Raw genomic sequence first — 23,953 nt, 5'->3', positions numbered from 1 at the left:
TTTCTGACAAATGGTTTGGGATGTACTCATTTATGCTGAGCATTGTATATGTAAGCTCTGGTGCTCATATTCCCTCAGTCTGCGGCTTTCTCTTCCTCTCTCTGGCTCGAGTCCCAGTGCTGATATCACAACCCTACATAGGTGTATAACTCTTGTTCCTGGGGGAACACAGCACTCTGATGTGTTCCTTCAATATGGGAAACACATTACTCCAGTACTCACATGGTAAGATGATTGATCTTCCTCCAAGAGAAAATGACAGGCATGACTATCCATTCCAACTAACTGACTTACTCTCCAACGCAACGCAACCTAGCCTCCTTGACTGACAACTCACCAACCAATCCTGAGTGGGATAGCTCCTATTTCTAAAAGCATGCACACACGGACAAAAACACACACACAAACATACACACGTATAATATGATTATAGATGAGATACAAGTATAGTTTTAGCATTTCCCCTCAGTATAAGGATAACTGTTAATAAACCTCTTTACTGTAGCTGAAGATAGAACCATTTTAGAAAGAAATCTCTGATGTTCTGATTGCTGAAACAGTGCTGTTGAAGGAAATGCATTGCAAAAATCAAAGACATACATGGAATCCAGCTATTAATTCACTCACACACAGAATTGTTGATGGCAAGCCCTCGTTAAAGTTACACCAAACACAGGAGTTGAATCTTAGAAATGCATTCAAGTACCTTAACTATTAACAAAAATATATCTTATTTCTGTATCACTGTAGATCCTCAAATCATCTTGGAATTCATGTTGACACTGTCCTCTCTCTCTGGAGGGTCTGTACTTTTGTTCCTCGTGTTTCCTGTGTGTATTGTAAAGTAGCCACCGCTCCAAACTTGCTCCCATAATAGACTATATCTTCAGTACAAATTAGCTAACTATACATGAGTTTGTAGTCCATCACATGAGTATTTGTAAGTCTGGCGATTGACATAAAAGAGGCTAGAATGCTAAATATTCAGATAAAATAAAGGGGGTTCTGAAGTCAACGTGAAGGGACACCAAAATGAGATCAAGAGGACACAGGAAGGAGGATGTGAGATAATATGCAGGGGAACCCGAAGAGGTACCTAATGGGCAGAGTGCACTAAGGATATTGTAAGGGAACAACTGAATACAGACACTGGGGGGAGAACAAGAGGAAGGTACAAATTATGTCTCCCTCAAAGAGTGTGAGCATTCACGGTTCTCAACCTATCTCATGGCCCACTAGTTGCCGTCTGCTACAATACACCTTTTGAAACACAGTAATGTAGTTCCCTTGGAATACATAGTAGCAGGTACAATATATACAAAATCATGAGAAGGTGGAGCTTAGGAATTAGGAAAGTGGCATAATAGAAACAAGTAGTGTGAGAAACCATTCTTATCAGAATGCTCCTGGAAGTTGGTCCTGTAATCTCTTTCACGAGCTAGACTAGTTTGAGAGCAAAAGAACAGAGATGCTGAAAAAGAAAATGAATGTAATTCATTCTGCGGCGTTTGTGTCTTGAAATAACATGACCTTTATAATAGTGTGGCACTAATGTGTCATTACACATTTGTCTAATCAGAAACCACATTAGGATAAACATCAGCAAGTCCCAGTGGAAGGCGGAAGTCTTGACACTTTACAGATTACATTTACAGAAATCACTTGGCTTCTGGTGGATTCACCATGTTCCAATCTAAATATAATCAAATACATTCCGGTCTAATTCTATAAATTACTTCCCATTTATCCCTAGGCACGAAGACAGACAAAAATATATCAGACGTGGATTAATGGAAATGGTAGAAAACATTTATAATTCTTTTAATTTAATTATTAAAGCGGACCTATGCTTAATATTTTAGCTGATAGGGAAGCAGTCATGACAGAAATATGAGTGCTGATATTGCTGACTTCCATTGAAGGTGCAAGTTTTTGGGGCTTATGATAATGCTTAAGAAAAAGTTTAGCAGCATGACATTTAGAGGGTTATTCACGAAGGAGCCGAAGGATATAACCGTAGCTTTGGCTAATCCTTTGGCTCACTTCAGCTGCCTATTCACAATAGCCCGTACAGCAACTGAAGGCAGCCAAACAGCTCAGCCGAGCCGGACGGATATGCTTCAGGTCGGCTGAGCCGAAGACACAGCCAAAGCGGTGAGATCAGCCTGCCGAAGCAGACTGTTCTCCCCGCAATAGTGTAAACAAATAAAAGAAAAAATCTCTCATGTGTGAACCTGATGAAGTGGCCCTGAATGACCCCGAAAACATTGTTTGTGACATTATGTTACAGTACAATAAAGCACAGAAAATAGAAGCTTTCATATCAAGTGTCCTGACACTTGAGTGGTGCATGGCATTTACTAAGTAAAAAAGCAAGGATAAGGAGGTCAACACTGTAACCTTTGAAAATCAGTCAACAATGGAAGCTTCTGTATATCTGCGCTGGTAGGTCCCCTTTATATTTTTAACAGGCCTGCTAGGATGGAAAGCCAAAAGAAAACAAGGGGTATAATGCATACCTGGAGAAATTGCTGCTGCAGGGTTCCTCCAGTGCTGCTCACAGACATAAGCCTAGATTTTAAGTCACATGAGCTTTAGTAAAGGCAAGCTTCAGCAACTCTGAGCTCTGATTATCGTCTTCAGCAGGGATTACAGGAATGTTCCCTCACTGTGGCAGTTCAAGGCAGCAGTAAGGATGCCACCATCTGACATTGGAATAGAGTCCCGTTGCTTTGCCCCACCCAAAACTGCCCAGTGATGTGACAATGGAATGAGTCTTATTGCTCCACCCCACCTAAAACTGCACAGGGTGTGATATTACATATTTCTTTTGCTGTTATTTGTGAATGATTTTAAAATACAATTTGGGTATAGTATGAGCAAAAATAACCACAGGAAATACTTTGTTGCTTTCTAAGAACTTTAAATTCAATTTGCTAGATAGCGTAGTATCGATCTGCTATCTGCACTACGCACAACTGTAGCTCAGAAAAGCCGCTTCTTCAATATACTGCAGGTGTGATATTAAATATTACCAGTGAAAGCAGCATAGCCAATTCTTTAAGAAGAACTCGTAGAAATACAGAAAGCGCCATGCAAACAAAGCGTGAAATTCACTTTCACACAGCGTGCTGTGCCTGGCCTATTCAGAGGAAATAAAAAGTATTCACAGTTTGACGAGAAGTATTTTTAGCAGGTTTTAGGAAAGTCCCATGTATTTGCACAGAGGGAATCGTACAGGAAAACTCATATTAAAGTCTGACTGAATATAATCTCTCAATATCAAGACATACAGTTCTATAACAAAAATATGAAAACAAAAATATAATTTAAAGCTAAACCAAACTGTGTGTGTAGAGAGGGAAAGCACTTGTCATTATGTCCACAGCATACTTTATCCTATACATATCTTAGAATTAGAGCTCACATCAATCCAGTAGCCAGATGCCTCATGCACTGGTTATCTGCCTGACTGCATTCGCTGGGCTATAGTCACTTTTTAGTAACAAGTTGTCCTGCACAGGGCTTTTAATGAAAGCTTAAATCAATAGCTCCTTGATTTGAGTATAACGGCAACACAGCATAAACTCCCCTAATCCATCACATTTCAAGCCTAAACCTCATGCTACCATTAAAGTGTATCTAAACCCCAAAACAAAAAAGTAATGTATTACAGCTTGCCAGTCCTTAGATGTGGTTGCGGCATCAGTATCTTTTTTTTTTCAAGAGCATGTTTCTTAAATACAGAAAATAACTGCTCATCTTGCCAGAAATGTGGTGTTCTTGTAGCTTCCTGTGATCTAAATATACAAAAAAAAATCAATGTTATTTATTTTGTAAACTACTAGTTCTACCATTCCACCATGCAATAGAGTTGAACAAAGGCAGACATGTTTATGTCTAGCCTGTGTGACAGCCATGGCGCCTTCCATAGATATCAGGAAATGTGAGTTATGTTTGCTGCTATAAAACATAAACATTTCCGCAAATCACCCATATGTTGCCTAAGCACCTCATTTGTAGCCTGTGCTACAGCACAGTATCAGTTACTCAGTCACCATTATTTTGGCCAGAATACCATCCCTGCCTTCCACCAGCATGCCATAAGCCAGCAGGATGCAGAGGATAAATGCAATAGAGCAGAATGGTTGGGGTGTTGGCAATGAGGAAGAGGAAAAGGTTTGGTGTCCTGGTGCTGAGGAGGAATAGGAGGGTTGGAAAGCTGGTGGCAAGGAGGAATGTTGGGGTGCTGGAGGCAAGGAGGAGGAGAGTTGAGGTGTTGGCTATAAAGAGGAGGAGGAAATTGGTGAAAGGCTTACATGGGTCAGATTTGTGTTTTACCTAACAGTAATGGTAAAAATAGTTTAAAAATGAAGAAAAGAATGATACTGCAGAGGATACAATAGTGTAAAAATGGGGAGCAGCAGGACAATTTTAATCAGGAATAATAGGCCTAATCAGTGTATGTTTAACTTTTATTTTATCTCTGGGGATAGGGGGGTGTGGCGAATGTGGGTGATGAAATGTAAAGTGGTTTTAGTGTATACTATTCTTGCATCTATTTTTTCTTTAAATGATACAAAGCAATAACAATTGATACATGATAAATGATAAATGATACAAAAAAAAAGCTCTTCAATGGACCATAAGCAACAACTGCTTGAGGCGCTATTACAACCCTAAGCGTATTGTATTAATTAAGGTATTTTCCCCTATTTTTTAATAACAAAAGGTAACTAATGTGTTGACAGATGAAGAGCTGTCAATAGGCTTACAACAATCAGTTGCTGCGGACAGATATTGGTCATTAGCAAGACCAAGATCTTTGCACACAGGCAGGGCATATAAGAAAACTATGCTTGAGTTCTTTGAATAACGGTGCTGAGGTACACTCAGCACTGTTATTCAAAGAACTCAAGCATAGTTTGCCAAAATAGATGTAAACACAAACCAATAAAATGTCATATGCTTCAACAGCTGGTCATACTCATATAAAGGTTCCTGTACAGGCACTTTGTGTTATATGGTGACAACGGTCTGCTCCTGTCCCCAACAATCTTCTGCCTGCAGATCTTCCTGACACATGCCTTACCAAAAGAAAAATTAAACATCTGCATTGATGCATCACTGTTTTTACAAAATGAGTTCTTTAAAAAATGAATGCAGTCAGCGACAATTAGAAATATGCCCTGTGAAAAAAGACAGAATGTTGACTGCAGTGCATGCGGACAGGGACAGGCTGTTAAACAGAAATTGCAGCCAGCAAATAATAGGAAATATTACTTTAAATAGCACTCATTCTGCCTGTTATGACAATAGACAGTTCATGTGCAGAGGCTGTAGGAAATAGATCAGCAGCATTAAGATGTAAAAAAATCTTTCCTCCCTCTCACCTCCAAATCCCCCAAAATACATAGCATATTTCTACCTAAAGGACATTCAGCAAGTGTTTACATTTACTTTAAGAGACCAGTGCCTATAAGAGCTACTCTCGCCTGTCCCTATGCACTCTATCAGCAGCACTTCCTAGGATGAACCTATTACAGCTAAACATTGTCAACATGGCTGCTGTGCGGCAAATAGTTTGCGTTTAGAGTTACAGTGCGTGGGCGCATGCTGGCAATGCTTGCAACAGGTTTATTTTTCATAGGTATTTGTACTGCTACTTGTAGGCAATATTCATTTGGCGAGTGGGAGCTTTCAGTAAAGTGGACCTTCCATTTGTTTTTTTAATTATAACAATATTTATCAAGCTAATCTCTATTATGTGCATATCTTTAATAAACATCATGGCCTATCCATTTCTATATGGTTAAATCAAGATGATATTCCACAACAACGTACACCCGGCCACAAAAATCTGCCCTATGTACTAGGCCTTCTGGAATGGGCCAAATATATCAGAAGGCCACTGTGGGCCTGCACACAGGTCTTTCGAGCCACTGCTTCGAATTCCAAGAATTTTCCACCTGACCCTTGCAGGGTCTTAGCAACATGAAAGCAACATGACAAATTGACTGTCTCATAAATGGCGACAAAACAAGATTCCCATAATGGAATAAAGCATTATGACTTGATTGTACCTGTAAGAGCCAGTGTAGACACAGCACCAGCCCGCATTACATTATAGCTTCAGTAATCTAACCAAGTCTCATTATAGGAATATACAAAAATACATTTATGAATTCAGTGTGAATAGAAATGGCTAATCTAACATTCACGGTGAATACTGTTGCTGCTGATCAGTGTTTAAATGAAAAACTGCACTCAGCTGCCTTCTCGAAATTGGATGCATTATTTTATGTTCAATTTGTCCTCTGTAAATAGCCTGTTAAATAACCAATGAATTCTATCCAGATGAGAAGAAGACAATATCCGACTCTGGTAGCAAGATCCCATTGCAATATTTTATTTGCATCCTCATTATTGGCACTTGTATCTTTTTATTATTTTTTTTTCTAAACCCAGAAATTGGAACATAAAATAAAAAGTGGTTTAAAATAATTTGAAAATTACGTTTGGATTGCCGTGTTTTCAGTGAAGCTTCACAAACTGTTTTATTGTTATGGATTAACTACAAATCACTTTTTAATAGGCTAATAAATCTTTAATTGCAATTCAGAGACTATTGCCTATTGCATCCTTGAGTTTGAGATAATTCTATTATACCAAACAAATAAAAGCCAAACTATATACAAAACTGATTAAATTATGGATTAAATTATATTTCTGGTATACACAATCTGCAGGAAAAGTGCAATACAAGAGTACAAACAACAATCATGTACTGGGATTAAATAACAGAAAACAGATCCTGATTTGAATGCAGGTTCCATAAAGAGAGAGATCTCTGTATAGAAATGGCAGCCTCCAGCTCTTCCCAGGAAATGTTCACTGCTTATTTAATTCCAGAAGGGTAATGCTGCAGGTAGAGGGTGACAACATTGCAGTAATTCAGGAAATTAAGCAGCAATGTTGCAGCATTGTTACCCCTTTGGAAGAAGTGAGGGTAAATGAGAAATGCTGGCAATGGGGTTTGGCATTGATGGAAAATTAAGCATAGCGTAATGCACAATTTCTAAAGAAGAAACAATTTGGCATGAAGATACATTTTAAGGTTTTAGAAGAATGCATGGAATATGCATTGGGGTATCAGGATACTGGGGTGCTTTTAGTTCCCTGAGAGAAGCTCACAGCATGAATAAAGGCACAGCAGACATTTAGAAATCCAGTATTTTATTCAAGGTTTATTCAAGTGCTTTACATTATTTACAAGTACAGTAGGAAAACACTCATCATAAAAAAACAAAACACTGAAAATAAACCTTGACACCTGTGCTGTTAACTACACAGACATATATGTTTGAAAACCTTTATTTGTATTTTCTCTTCTTCCAGTTCCACATAATGTGTAATGTCTGCTCCCAGGCCAATGAGGACTAGAGTCTGAGCTCACCTAAGGCTTCTTAACCGCCAAGGAAAACCTTGGCAGGAGTTATGAGATCTGGGAGTCATACAAAACAACATCCTAAAGGGGAAAAAGAAACTCCGTCCAGGACCTACTTGGTACAATGTGCCAGGAGCAGGTGTACTCAGGAAAAGGCCTCTGCATGTCCCATTTTTGAACCTGGATGGTGCTTCCTCGTGAAACTGTAATACAAAGTACGAAACCAGAGATTCATCCATCAAAATAATCTTTTTTTCTGGACCATCCAGAAAAAAAGTGGACCATACACTTCAGTCACCACCAACCCAAAGTGTCAACTTAGCAGATAGTATCTGAGGGAATCCAACACCCATGGCTACTCTTTTTTGATCAATTTTTCTCATGGTCATTTATTATCTTACTTAGAAAGATTACAGGGTCCTCCTCCCCATTCTGTACTTGGGGCAACCCGGCCCCAAACCAACATCTGAGGTGTTGGTTTAGACCAGGGGTCTCAAACCTCCGGCCTACCAGCTGTGGTGAAACTACAAATCCCATGATGTATCTCTCTTCGGGAGTCATGTCTGTGGCTGTGAGAATCTTGCAATGCCTCATGGAATTTCTAATTCCACCACAGCTGGAGGGCCGGAGGTTTGAGACCCCTGGTTTAGACTATAAACGCAGGAGATTATAGCACTGGCTGAGTAAAATTAGCTCTTGTAAGTGCTTCAGTGGAATAGCTAAGGTGGCAAAGTAGAGAATGAACCTTTTGTAGTACCTCTGTAATACCCCAAAAGGCTCAGACTTGCTTCTTATTTGAAGGTTCTGACCACCCCTAGATGGCATCTTTTTGAGTTATTTAGGGCCTAAAAATCGCTTGGCCAATGGTGTATCCCACGTACTTGGCTAGACCAATAGGGCATTTTGTTGGGTTTGCTATAAAGCTGGCTTCCCAAACTGCATCTAACATAGCCTGAACCCTGGGTTCCAGGGTTCAGGCCCAGACAGCAGTGTGAATGATGATGTGATCCAGATACACAACCACTTATATTTGCAGCGTAAGCAAAGTAGCATGCTAGAAACCTTTACGTGTGCACTGCTGGCTGGGTAGATTAAGTCCTGGGCAATATTTGTTTTAAGTATGAAATACTCCACTTATATGCACCTTTACATTGTTTGCTATGAATAGCATGTAAAGACATGACACAGTGGGAAATATGTGAGCAAACAGACGCAAATACAAAATACAAATATGCACATTAAGGTCAATCAGTGGTCATTTTACAAGATACATATTTATTTACAGTGATTTCTACATTTTATGTGATAGATAGGACAGTTAAGAAACTATTTTTGATCTCCTCTGCCCACTTTTTTTTTTACCCTTGCAATTAATTAGACTGTAAATCTGACCTTCCCTAACACCAGTTGCACCATAAGTAACCCCGAACCACTAAAACGTCAGAACAAATGATACATTAATGAAAGCTGCTGTTTTTTCAAGGCTAATTTGCAAGCAATTGTTAAGAAATGTCATGGTAGCTAGGAACTTCCACGGAGAACATATACCAATGCAAAACATTTTTTACATTTCCATTCATGGGGGAGACGGTCTGTTAATTCATCTTAAATGGCAACATAAAAACTTGTCACGAACCGCGGCGCCGTCTCGTTGCTAGGAGACGGGCCGGCAGGCTTGCATATTCGGCTCCTCCCTCCAGACGTCTCCCTCGGACTCGTCACAAATAGGAGGGAGGGCGTAGCAGCCTGGCCCTTCGGAAGCATCCTGTTGCTAGGAGACGTTCGGGAGGGCCTCTGCTGACTGCTCCGCCCCAACACACCTGCCTACTCATAAAAGCCTGGAAGGCACACTTGCTCAATGTTCTAGCGAGGTAGAACGTTGAGCAATTTCTTAGGGCTCATACCTCTGCTCCAGCACATGAATCTTTCACTCCAGCAGCATTAATCCGGACTTCTTCCAGCACAGCAGTGATCCTTTGCCCTGTACTCCTGGAGGGCTCTGAATACCCCAACAAACCGCAAGTACCATCCTGGACTCTGTAATTGTTTACATTGCCTGCAACTCAGTGGGTTTAAAGAGACACTGCTCTACAAAGGGGGTTGCTCAGGAGTACTCCTAATTACTGTTTGATAAGCCTGCAATAGTGTTATGTATTAGTGGAGTGAACTACTGTATACCAAAACAAATACGGGACTACTTTTCTTTCCTCTGCCAAGTTGCTGTAGTTGCTATAGTTTTTTGCATTCGTGGAGTGAACTACTTTATTTTGAACTACAAATCCCCACAGGCCCCAACTGACCACAATATTGCAAAGAGGGAAGGTTCACTTGTTGTTATCTCTGCAATTACAGCCTGTGGTGGCATATGATGTGTTAAGGGTTCCAACCTCACTCAGCCACACTAAAGAGTGTAAGTGTGAACCCCCCACCTGAGCCATCCAAAAAGCCTCTCCGCAGCTGAGATCCTCAGCCAAACTCGCTCAATCATTACAAAACTACACATAGCCTTTTAAAAAACATACCTAGGATGCCTTAACATAGCCTGTGAAGTTACAGAGCATTACAATTGAACCCTTTAAAGGTGATATTTACAAAAAAACAATGTGGGGTTCTCCTTACAATTCATTCCAGACCCTAATTTAAGCATGCATATTTGGTGGCCAGCATGCGGCCACCCTTCCTGTACTATACCCTTCGCAAGTCACCTTGTCCCCATGTGGAGGGGTTTGTGGGAGAAGACCTATCAAAATCTGGAAGTCCTGTTTATTATACATGGCCCCCAGATATCCAGCCCGCCTAGGGAAATTGGTACAGGTTATATTATTACAGCTTATTACTCTTTTCTAGAAAGAGTTAAAAGTAAATGAACACGCTAACATCTCAGACAAAGACCGTTAATAACCACCCAAAAAATAGTAAACAAACTTGACAATCACCATGACCCCCATCCCCTGTAGCGCTACCACTGCAAAATTACAGATTACGGATGACATCAATGACCAAATATGGGCATGACCATATTTGGACAATAACATCACTCATGGTCCCCGGCTGGTTTGTTTACATTTGTGACAATTGTAGTGGAAGAGTCATGGGCAGGTCGTTGTGGCAGTGGGGCAACATGGCCAGCCACCATTGGCAGGTCGCCATGGTCCCCTTAACATTGGAGTAGGAGGGGTTAACAGGGTACTGTACATAGCTTCCTAAAAACATCACAGCGCCCAGCCTCAGTACTTCTTTCAAGAGCCTTCAGCCCTAATGCAAGCAGTGGGCTGGCTCTTGGAAGGAGAGGGAGTTTCTAAACAGGCTGCACTTTCATGCAGACTGACCAAGGTAACCCCCACATGTGTTGCTGATGATTAAATGAACTGGAAAGTAATTGAATGAAAGGGTGGGACAGGTACTGTTAGGTTGCAGAGGAAAGGGCCAGGTGATGCTGCATGTCTTCCAGTCAGGAAACCAAATAGGTTGTGTTTTACTTGCTTCAGCTTCTAATGCACACTGTAAGAAGCTCCCAGTTTGCAGTAAAATAGTTGTAAACAATTTCAGTACAGTAGAGGAGCCTGTACAAGACTAACAATGTGGCTGTAGTTCATCTTTAAGGTGTCTTTCGTTATGTGTGTGAGTCAGCACTTGAAAACATGTTGCTACAATGGTTCTCTATGGGAGTTCCATCATGACTGACTGTGATACAAGGTAGGCAAGTCTATACGTTTGTGAAATCCATTTTCTATAAAGGATCCTAATCTGGGTGAAATCTCCAATTTAGGGGAACAATTTGTTCATCGCAAATGTTTTTTCAATCACAAATAAATGAATAAACATTCTGCATATTTTTAATTCTGTTGCTCTAAATGACTAGAACAAATGAATGTTTCAGGAAAGCTACAAATGATAATTGCACATGGATTGCACCCAGACATGAATACATTTACTGCAATTATTTTTTGTCAATCAGTTTGATATACACACTAAAACAAAAAAATCCCAATGGGTTTCTAAGCGTATTGTTTGTGCTCTTGTAAAAGCACACAGGCTAAGACGTCATACTGTTCAAACCAGTAGACAGCTCTTGCTGTGAGCTTGATGGTCTCCGCTTCGTGTAAAGTGAACATGAAATACTCAGGGGATGCTTTGATGGCCCCAATAATTAAGGTGGAATAATGTCATATTACAATTAGAAAGCAGACAAGCAAGCATGGAGCCACCAACTCAAAGTATACACTCTTGGGACAAATACAACTCATAGTATACAGTCTTGGGACAAATAAAATATTGTCATTTTATTTAAAGTTTCCATTAGTGTAAGTGTTTCTTTAATTTAAAATGCTTTAATTTAAGGGGGCTACAAACAAAGTCTTGTGGCCTTAATGTCAGATTATATTCTGTTAAAGAGCTATCAGATAAAAACTACATAATTGCCTAATTTCAATAAAATTGTTAAAGTATATCTAATGCCAAAACTTTTTTTTACATTTTGGATAGAGTAGGCAAGGGTTGGTACCTATGTTAAGATTTTATAGTTGTCTGTGTTCCTGTTCTCATTTTGCCCTGATGATCATTGTCACTGGCAACGAAAGTGATCGGAAATTAAAATTTTCCATTTGTCCCTAGAACCAGTTTAGGGAAATTCTTCCAATAGGTATGCCTGTTCCATTGTCAGCTATCGAAAAGGTGATTTTCTTCACTTTGAAGATATTTGCTCTCACTTCCTGTTGTGTCTCTGGCACAGGAAAAAAGTCAAGTCTCCCTAATGAGACATAAGCAAACAAATATAAAATATGTAAACAGACAAAAACCTGGTTTTAACCTAATACTCCTCAATTTATAACTACAAATTGGATTTAGATATACTTAAAAAAACAACCTATAGCACAATTGTCCTTTAATGAATACCCTCCTCCACTCACCCTTCTGAGTGTAGCCTAGCAACTTACAAACTTACCTTCAACCTTGATCTAGTGATCTTCACTGTGAAGACCTGTCAGTTATGGCACAGCTTTTCCAAGTCTTCTTCTTAATGGACATGCATGCTATTCATTCTTATTGGTGAGATGTACTCATGGTGGCCTTCAACAATCCAGCAGGGAATGGCCACAGCTGCATGTATGCACATTTAAGTTGCCCATACACTGTAAAATTTTCTTCATTCAACTTGCAGGTTGAATGAAGAAAATAAAACAGATTCCTCCATCCACGCTTATGAGCATTGATTGAAGAATCACCCGCTGTCTTCATTGTATTCTGACGGCGACAAAGGTTCTGTGGGTGCATATTTTGGCTATGTACATAGGGACCTGCAGGAAGACACCGACAGATTCTGGCTGTGTTTAGGCATCTAGGTGCAATGCATAGAATGTATCCTTTAAAATAAGGCAAATTGATCTCTCCAGATGCTGAATGGCCTTCAACATTTGTGTTCCTGAGATCTATAATTTGGTTACTACAAACCTAGCTCCCATGGTGTCCTGCATTCTTTCTTCTTTTGGTAATTTTGTCTCTCATAGGCCCTGTTAGCCAGAAAGCTGGCAGCAAAACTTTCTTAGCTATACCCAACTGAAACTCTTACCAAGATGACCTTTGCTTGTCTTCTGACCACCACTCTCATTGCTGCCTATCCTGACCACAGTTTACCTTCCAATTTCCTGTAGGATTCTGATATTATTGGTATAACTGTTAACGTGTACTATGTGGTTCATTATGGGTTTATGTTTCTGGTGGTGTTGGTGTGGCACGTCATGAATCAGAGTTGTTTATAAATATGCATTCAATTACCTTTAAGCTAATGTTTGACAACTTTGATAACTTTCTGAGTCAATGTCTGAGGTACAGAGGTATGGAACTGGCACAGTACTGGTAATGCAGCTATGGTATCTCTCCACTCTCATAAAGACCAGTTAGTTATCATCTCCATGGCAGGGAAGACTTTCAAACAGCCCAAGCAAATTGAAGAAAGCAGACACCTGGAATAAACCTAATGCTGGTTCAGCCGCCCAGGATGCATCAAAAGCTAAAATATTACTTTCAGGTGGACTGGTCCTTACACAAAGTTCACAAACATTTTGCATTTTGTAGTTTACTGGAAGCACTTGTATATTGTTTAAACTAATGTAAGATAGACTGAAATTTCCACTTAAGCTAGTTCTACCCAAAGTTTTATGATCATTTAGGACTATTTATGAGTAAATAATGCAACTGCAGTTCCTTTTGTACAAGTTGCACTATAGCCCATATTCAATGTCACAGGTCTGTCTCTGTAATATCAATTTAAAAAAGAGGGGAAATCAAGTAAAATATCTGAACTGGTTGAAGATGTGTGTTTCTTCTTAAAATACCAGCACCCCACAGTCATCTAGTGTAATAATGTGTGTTCCTTCCACTATCAGATTGTGCTTAGTGGCACATAATATTTTTATAATGTGAAACAATCTCTTTCATTGTATAGATATATCGCTCAACCCTTCCAGCAGCTCATACAGTGTTGTTATTATAATAAAGAATTAATAATACAAAGTCTTTATGCATTTCAAAGATTTCATTGTACAATATTAGGCTCTTTAGATTTCAGCCACAGGGCATTTGCTGCGTAACAAAGACTCTCTAATGCAGCTAAATGCAGTTTAGCGTTCATGAAAAGATCCATAACGTAGTCTTGGGATTTTGAAAGTGTTGGAGCGGAAAGCCTCGTTTTAATCCTTGAAGAACCTACACAAATTTCAAAGACTGGGTTGCACAATCTATTCTAAAGCAATATATTAGCGGAAAGGACTCACAAACAGCCCCACGTTGCTGCATTTTCATGTGCCTTGGCCGCCTGCCTAAAAAAATTCTGCTCGCTCACCACCTTGAAGACAGCTCTTAATTTTGTTTTGATGTTTCAGCCGACCTATTACTGTATTGACTTCATGGCAGTCAAAACATACATGTGTGATCTCATTTTTATTTCGCACTCTTTCCACTCAATCAAACATGCACACAAGTCTCTGGAAAACAGGGAAATGCTTTTAAGCCATGGCAATCCTCTTGGGGTTCCCGGCCTTGGGAAAGACACTTTCCTTGCAGAGTGCAATCAGCGAATGTCGGCGACTACTTCAAGGTCTGTGCCTGAATATTTTTTTATATTATAGGTTTGCTAAAATGAGCTGATATTGACATAACCAAGTCTTCGTCTTCTAAATGTGCAATCTGGGCACATATGAAATGACAAGCAGCAAAGGGAGTGTTAACTTTCACCAGGCTCCTTAGATGTGACCGTCAGGTCAGATTATTGTCAGAAAATTGCTCTTGTTGCAGGCACAGAAGAGAAATAAGAGTCTTAAAGTGTACATGTCATACAAAATAGAAGGGAAGTCTGTCATGAAAAGACCTCTACGCCCAAAAGGAAAGATGTAAAAGATGGTTCATGTGAAAAGCCTTTCTGTACACCTCACATTTGTAAAAAAAAAAGAACTAACGTCTACAGAGAAATTAAGGTACTTGATATACAGCAAGTTAATATGTAGAATTCTCTTTCATGTCAGCTTCCATTAGATATAAGCCAACCAATTGAAAACATTGGGGACCCACAGCAATGGAAGATAGAACCTACATCTGCCCGACCTGCCCTACCCGTTCTGCAGCCATTGACTCAGCTATCTTTTTGTGAGAGGTTTTGTTTCTCAATAGAAGTGTATGTATAGTCAAAATTTTGTGTGCAGGTCTGAGAAAGCTCAAAGAGTACAGATATCATGAAGGAGAGATATAAAGAGTACAGATATCATGAAGGGGAGATATAAGATACTGTGAGGTGATTTAACTGTCCAGCTTTGCCAAACACTAAAGCATAATTTTTGGGAGGACTGACCTTTCACGGCCTCTGGAATGCTTTGGAATGCACTGGAATGCAACACACCGGGCTCTCTGTGTTCAGGGGTGGGAGGGGGCGGCCCCCCGTCTGCAGTATGATCGGCCACACCCGAATGCGTGGCACTTTAGTGCCTGCGTTCCAGTCCAGTGTGAGCTGTACAATGCTGCATGCACTATTTTTTCTAACCACACCAAAGCGCAGGCACTAATGTGACAACGCGTTCGGGTGCGGCCGATTGCACTGCGGGCAGGGTGTGTGGCTGTGGTGCCATTGACTTCAATACACCATCACATCCACTTCCGTCCCTGAATGCAGGAAGCCGTCTGGGTTAAGTTCCAGTGCATTACAGAGGCCGAACACTCTGGAACGCACTCTTTGTGGTGTGAACCGGCCCTTAGGTTGGTTGAAAAAAAGAGAAATGTCCATTTGGTTTAAACTTTTACAAACTTCAGCAAACTTGGCCCAATGCCTCTAATGAAGGTGTGTACCCTCCAGCTGTGCTTTAACTAAAAATCCCAACATGTTTCTGCCTCTGGAAGTTATGCCTGTAACTGTCAGTTTGGCAATGCCTCTTGGGACTTATAGTTCCACAAAAGCTCCCCCCGCATCTCTAATGTGCAATACTTGTTTATTAGCCTTACACTGGGGAAAAGAAACTGCTAATGTTTTAAATTGAGTCCTTAAAGTGTATTATTGTTGTTTTTATTCGCTTTGTTAAGATTTATTGTCTTTTCGAACTCCTTCTGCACTTCGGGTGATCCGAATCCACACGAAGCAAGCCGATGTACGGCTGATTTCAGCCGATATACAGCTGAAATCAGCCGTACCAGCCTGAAGTGAATAGCCGAACAGTGTTCGGCTCACTTCACTTCTGATCGGTCATTCACTCGGCTGCCCTCGGCAGCTTTGTGAATAGACCCCTTTGTTTTCTTGACCATTGTCACTGGGACTGAATGTGACAGAAATCCAAATTTTGAGTTGTCACCAGAACAGCAATAGAGGGGGAACATTTCAGTAAGGACACTTGTTCCAGTGGCCACTAAGAGGACATTTCACTCTGTTTAGAGAGATTTCCTCTTACTTCCTGCTGTATCTACAGGCCAGGAAGTGAAACAAAATCTCTCCAACAGGACAAACATAATAGAAAATAAATTGACTTTAAAGTCTATCTAAACAAAAAAAATGTCTATTGCATTTTACCAGTCCTTATGTAAGAGTCCAGGGCGACTACGCATGCGCCAATGGCGCGTTGCCGCAATAGGAAATCTGCGGCAACTGCGCATGCGCCAAAGATGCGTCAGTGCACCAACCCGCGCATGCGCTGAAGACCTGATGGAAAAAGGCAGGAAAATGCCCAGGAGGCGCACAGGAAGTGACCTCAAACTGATGGAAAAAGGTGGGAAAATGCCCAGGAGGCGCACAGGAAGTGACCTCAAACTTCAATCATCACTTCCATATATAAACCCAGCTCAGAGACTGCCAAATTGCTGGATTATCTTCAGTCCCCCCTTGTTCCTGTGCCAGTGTGTGATCTGTCTGAACTTGTTGGGACCTGGAAACCTATTTGACTACTCTTGATTGCTGCCTGCCATTGACCTCGGATTTGTACCTTGACCATTCTACTTCTTTGCCCCTTTTGTACTCAGCTGCCAGATTGGAACCGACCCCGGCTTGGATCTCGACCATTCTTCTGATTAACCCTTGTGTACTTCGTTGCCAGAGTGGACCTGACCTCCGCTCGTATCTCGGACTAAGGCTTGCACGGTGCTCCGCATCCCTGGCACCCGTGCCACTTGGTGTCCACCAAGTCTCTGTCTCCATCTCCAGAGACTTCAAGGACTCGAGGTGCAAGGGAGGCCTCCCTACTACTTCGGTCTCACCTCAGGTACATGGCTCACATGACACCTTAGATGTGATGGCATTTTTTTTTATTTGGCTTTTTCCCTTTTTATGTTTGTCTGGTAATTCTGTTAGTAATGCACCTCCTGTCCAGCAGTGAGGAAGATCACTCACTGTATTTTATCTGTGATAGAGCAACTTTGTCACCCTAAGCTGCTTGCTTCTAATGTGGACCAGACTACCTCCCTTTCTCCTCATCTACATAACATGGGGCAGGTGTTCTGATGAACTTAGCAGTATTGATAACATTCAGCAAATAAGAGAAGTTCATTAGTGGGGTCTACATAGATTTTAGACTTAGATGATCAGGGAGAACTAAGTAGTACTTAGGGCAGTACTTAATGATGCCCTTTGATGCTGCTGTGGCAGGTAGAGAACAATAGACATGAATGTAATGATGTAAAGCAATTCTTCCATGCCTGTGTGTCACAATTCACCCTGTGTATTGTTAATATGAGGCATAGGACCAGTTTTTTTTTAAAAGTTGGTCATACACATAATGATACAGTCATTTAATAATACAATCATTTCAACAAAATAACCGTTATCTTTTAGTAATTGGTTACACTAATTATGCAAGTTGATCAATAAATGATTATTTTTACAGAAATTCAAGCATCATTTGTGGTGGAAATTCAATTCAATCAAACTGATTTTGTTGTTGTTGCATTAAACGGTTGCTTTTGAGCATGGGGGTCATTGGATCTAATCTATGACAGCTTGATCATAATTTTCAGTTTACGGCCACAATTTATGTGCTTTTATCCTTTGGTGCCTTGTATTTTTCTTCATCAGAGATGAGCACATAGATGCAGTTCAACAATAATATTGAACATTGATCTCTTATCTGGGTTTTGACACAAAACAGATGCAAGTGAAACTTGTAGAGCAGTTCAACAATTTACAATATATCATTTTAAGCTTCTGTGTTGTTGAAAATGTAATTTAATGGTATGCTGATTTATAACTGCATCTGGTAAATATGGAACCTACAAATTTTAACCAATAAATGGTTTGTAAATACAGTAAAGGAGAAAGAATGAATCAAAGTGTACTCTAGAGGGAGCTCTGCAACAAAAGTCAGCACTGCCAGCATAAAGCTTATTTAACCTGTGAAAAGAAGATAGCATCAACAATACAGGGCTGAATTTCTCTCTTTGCATATAAATATACTGCACTATTTTCCAAAATGGCTTCATCAGCTGCCGTGGATATGAAATGTTTATATCAAGAAAGTACTAGTTTAAAATAAAAAATTTTGTCTTCTGCCCTATTTCTGAGTCACGATGTGTGATTATTTATTGCTGAAAGAAACCATCAATTATCATAAATAATGGAGACAATTTTAATTATATTCAGAAGAAAAAAAAACCAATACATCAGTTGTTTTTTTCTCTTTAGCAATCTTTTTCTTTTAGAATGTGTCAGTCAGTCCTAATAATTTCTACTATGCTAATCCAGATGGTTTTATTTTCCTTCATCTATTTTATAATGACATGTCCATCATAAATATTTTATATAATGGACATGTAAAGTGCTTGATTCATCTCAACACATCTGCCCGTAATAATCTGATCTTAAAAGTAAACTCTGCCGCAAAAAAATACATAAACTACTGTTGCTGAATTTTGTTTCTGAAAATGTTAACTGCTTGGCTGCTATGCTGATCCATTCATACACAGCCAATTAAATCTGAACTTGCAATTAGGCATGTAAATTTCGATTTGTTTTGAATGGATATTCATACCAATTTTGTTAACTAGAGCTTACATAGGGCTTCCTTTCCTCACAATTGGAGCATTGGGGGAGAGAAATATAAGAGAAGCTGTATAATCCAATGACAGCTGCCACCACCCGCAGGTGATAACAGACCATTTGTGGGCTTCCCTGATTTAGTTTCACTTTGTAAAATAAATCTTCCCAATTTTCATCCACCATTTAGTGACACCACTTTAGCAGCCAATAAACATGATCTTTTTGGACAATGTGCCAGCAGGTCGTTGTCAATTAGCTGAGAAGTTATGGAAATCATGGAGTATAACCAAAAGAAGCCTTCTTCTCAGGAACAAATTTAAAAGTTTAAAATGCTTGACATGTTCACATGAAAGCAGATTGGCTATGTAAGATTCCCCAATTACTCTGCACCCTACAGAGAAGGACCCAGAAAGGAATGAACAGCACTGGGAGAGCTTGCTGAAAGGAGGAGTGAGCACCGAGATGACCTTTTCAGTGTGCTGCTGCTATTTATCAAGTCATAGGCTGGAGCCGGTCCTTGACCAAACTGTATTGCAAAACTGCCATACAGAAAAGTAAGGGCAGGTTATGCTGTCTGGCAGGTAGGCGTAAAATACATTCTCGATCCTGTGCTAATCGATCAAACCAGTCCAAGACAATGGATGAAGAAACTTGCAAACTGCACACCAGAAGACGATCCTGCATAAGTCTTAAATTGGGAGAATAATATGTACTCTTCCCAGTATTGGAAATACAACAATTACATACTGATATGTAATTTGTCTTTTGAGCTGTAGATGGTGCTGTAGTGCAATGTTAGTCTCTATGTTCCTGCTTATCTATGGTACACAGGAAGTTTTTCTCCCACCATATATGTTTTCTGCACAATACAAATAAATACATGTAATGTTCTTCCAAGCAAGTAAAACTTAATTCAGCAATAATTAATTCAGCATTCCTCAAGAGTTTAGTGCTTCATCCAAACACATAACCGGGACACTGCAGATGTCACACACCAGTTCTATATACTGAGAGCTGAGCGTTCACAAACCACTGATCACTCAGCTCAACGTCTTCTACCTGCAGAGACACTGCAGTCACTGATCACTGTAGGGATTCCCCCCTCCTCTGTCTGTTTCTGTAGCGCTCATTAGAGGAACAGACAGGGCAGGGGGCATGCACAGCTGGCTCAGGCTCTACAGAGGCAAAGCCAGCAGTCAATCAGACTTCTGGGTGGTCCCCAACAATGTTGTTCGGATCCTTCCTGACTGTAGTGCGGCTCTGCGCTGTTAACAGGTAGAGGGAGGTAGTCTGCTATATGCTGACTTTGGGTCACAGGAGCATATTAATACATTTATTACATTTATGCGCTGTCAACAGGTAGAGGGAGGTAGTCTGCTATATGCTGACTTTGGGTCACAGGAGCATATTAATACATTTATTCATGTGACTCAAAGAGAAGTAAAGCCAAAAAAAGGTTTGGCTTTACGCCTCTTTTAATCGACTTAAATAAGGTATACACGGTTAGAATTGTATACGAAAGTAGTAGTTTTCTGAACGTACGTTCAAATATCTATCAATCTATCAAGATTAGTATCTATCAAATATCTATCAATGGACAGACGAAAACGACAATGTTCCCAACAATTTTCGAAGGAGCATGTTGGGAATCGTTTCTCAATTGAACAAATTTCTAACAGTCAGTGTGGTTTTCATTTGGAAACTCCATTTATTCCAAAATAACATGTTAAATGCGGAAATTAAATGAAATTTTGAATGACAATTGCCAATTTTCTGATGACAGTATTGAACGTTCCTTTAACAATAAGTTCCTTTATGCTGTGTGGCAGGGCTGTCTGAGCCACATAACTAGCTGGACAGAGTTACAAATCTTTTGGCAGGGAAGACCTACATATCTGAACTGTGAATTTAGTTATTTATGATTTTGCTTCAAATGTCATTCACGTCTAATCTGCATTTCTGGAACCAATGCTCCTGCAGAAAACATGTTCTGAAAATGACAGCTGTAAACAGAATGTGGCTTTACCTTACTGGATTGGTAGAAAGAAAATAAACAAGAGTGATATTCACAAACCGAACCTCACCCACCTTTTACTGGACTTTTATCTCTAAGATTTCCAGCCCATTCATGTAACCACTTGCACATGAATAAACTTTCCTTGAAGACTGGAGCTCTGTATCCCCCTTATAATTAGTGAAGCACAGCCAAACCAACAGATGATAGCTAACGGCAAGTTGTGTCTGGTTCTGCTCAGGTCAGTTTTGTTATGAGAGAAGTATTGAGAATTTTTTTTTATTTATCGTGTGGTTTCAAACCCTGCAGTTAGAACCTCAGGGTTTCCATATGCCACCACCATCTGGATGGATCATCTAAGATTGATTCAGGATAGCAGGGTTACTATTAGACATTTGTTAACATAATCACAAATCTTTTTATTTTGTAAGATCCTGCTAAATTGCTTAAAAACAATTATCACAGCATATCACTTGATAGATTAAGAACAGTTCAATTAGAAAAACATGGCAATGAAATTCTACATGATTAATTTTTTATGTTAAGCTCGGCTTTCCCGCAAAAAGAGCTCCCCTTAGAATAAACCCCGTCCCCCACCCTATAAAAAATAAAATCAGAGATGCTTCCAGTGTGTGCAGTGAGGATCCCACGTTTATACTCATAATAGCAGCATCATAATATTAGCACACACAAAACTTGGAGGTGCTAAAGAGCGTGACTGCATACATGATGCTTTATTCCCCATGGTCCAGGTTCCCAGCTGTGATGGGTGTCCTCTCTCGTCGATTGTGAGGCTTAAAGGAGAAGTATGAGGTGAGTGATTTTCACTCATCCTCATAGTTAGAGACGACGTGTGACATTGGAACTGTCACACGTCGACTCTATTGATTGGGAAGTGTCGAACATATACCGTTGCTCGCTCACTTTCGAATCATGTCCTGCAGAGAGCAGTGACTGTCAGTCACTGCTCCCTGCAGCGATTCCCCCCTTCCCTCTCCGATCCTCCAGCACTGACTGGAGGGAAGGATGGCGGAGGGGGCGGGCATAGCTGGCTCTGGCTGTAGATAGGCAGAGCCCGCTGTCTGGGTGGATCTCGACATTATTGTCTGGATCCGTCCCAGCTGTGGTGCTCTCAGCATATAGCGAGCTGTAGCTCGCTATATACTGAGCCATGGGAGGATGTTAGTATATGTCCTCCCATGACCCTGAGGAGAACTATGGGATAAAAGGTTTACCCCATAGTTCTCTTTTAAATATAAGGCTAGCCAAAATGTTTTAATTTAGATTTGGATGGGGTGGAGACGAGAGGAGAGGAGTTAGTAGACCTGTCATGTTTTTACTGTTATCTGGAACTTGATAGATAGATTTACACTCCCTTCCTGTACTGCTGACAACAGGAAGTGAGAAAAAAAACTGCAAAAAGGACACAGCATTTAATTCCAAGCTAAAAGACATTCTTGCTTTCCCCTTCTCTGCTTAAAAAATGCAGTTTTATTTCTTTCTGGGTTGCTGTTGCAGATTTGCTTTTAGTTCCTGTCGAGTGAAACCACTATCAGCAGAACAGGAAGTGAGGGTCAATCTTTACCTTTACCATTCCAAAATACCATACAGTGGGGTAAGAGGATCTTTTCATATGGCTTCTGGGGGCAATATTGAAAACACACAAATACTTTAAACAAAATGCTTGGACAGTATAATTTTCATGGACAATCGCAGCAAAAGCATACACCGGCAGTGCATATTTAGCTGTGCATTTATTTTTTTTCTTTTACAATTAGTTTGGTTTACATACAACATCAGCACTCCAATATGATTATTTGCAGTTTGAATGTGAAAAGGCAAAAAAGTTTGGGGTTCCCTTAATATTACAACTAGACCTTTATTCTAGCTTAGGTGGCCAGGAATGAGAGGGTTTAAAGTAAAATCTGGAAGCCCCCTGTATAATAAGGAGGTGACCGGATATTAACCCTCTCCCAGGGGAATACGTATAGGAGTACATTGCAGTGCATTGTGGTCATAAAGCTTTAGGCCCAGCAAAATCCTGCATAAGTTCACCAGGACCGCAAAACGTGAACAGAAAGGATCTGCAGCAAACCCATGATAGACCCAAACCTTATGCCTAGTCTTTGTGCAATAAAACTGAACAGGGATTCTAACCATTCCCCACCCTATTGATAACAAAAAAAAATTCTCCTGGACATACACTTTAAAGAGAACCAGAACTTTGGAAGCAGATGACAAACAAAACCTATAATGGGAGAAATTTGTAAAATGTATTGAAGTGTACAATCTTTCCCAATACTCAGCGGAATTCAATATCACATTGGTACCGAATTCTGGAGTTAATTCTGCCTAAGAAACGTCTGCACCAAATTCAAAAACATGCCTGCCCATTTTGTGGACGTCTACCAACTCCTGCACCAAATTTAGGTAGTTCTTATTTGCTCCATATTTCATTCTGGCACTATGCTTGCGATATATCTAATAAATAAACTCTGATAGGTCGGTAATAAGAAATGTGATGCAAGGTAAGACCAAGTATTGGCATAACTAGTCCATTGCACATTCATACCCTGTTTCCCCGAAAATAAGACCTACCCCAAAAATAAGACCTAGTTGTGACCATTCCCAGGGCCGTTGGTGGCATAAGGGGGAACTTGAAGAGCCGCAGGAGAGAATCAGCAGTGCCAACGAAGCCCGCGCTAGAGGAAGCGAGGCAGAGCCGCATAAGCCGATGCCTCCTCTATAGTGCCAACTCCTGTCACAGGCAGAGTGATACCAAATGCACTCCGCCTGTGAGGAATCAATAGTGAAAGTGCACTTCGCTCATTCTGGCCAGCGATTGGTTAGCAAATTGCTCTTGGAAATGTACGGCACTCCTGATTGGCCTGACCACCATATTTTTGTACATGAATACATGTATACTTTTCTACATGAATAAGTGTGGATTGTTGTACATTAAAAAAAGAAATAAGACCTACCCGAAAATAAG

This window comes from Nanorana parkeri, unplaced genomic scaffold, assembly GCF_000935625.1.
Source record: "Nanorana parkeri isolate BGI_ZX_2015 unplaced genomic scaffold, ASM93562v1 scaffold842, whole genome shotgun sequence".
Classification (NCBI taxonomy): domain Eukaryota; kingdom Metazoa; phylum Chordata; class Amphibia; order Anura; family Dicroglossidae; genus Nanorana; species Nanorana parkeri.
This window is presented reverse-complemented; position numbering follows the sequence as displayed.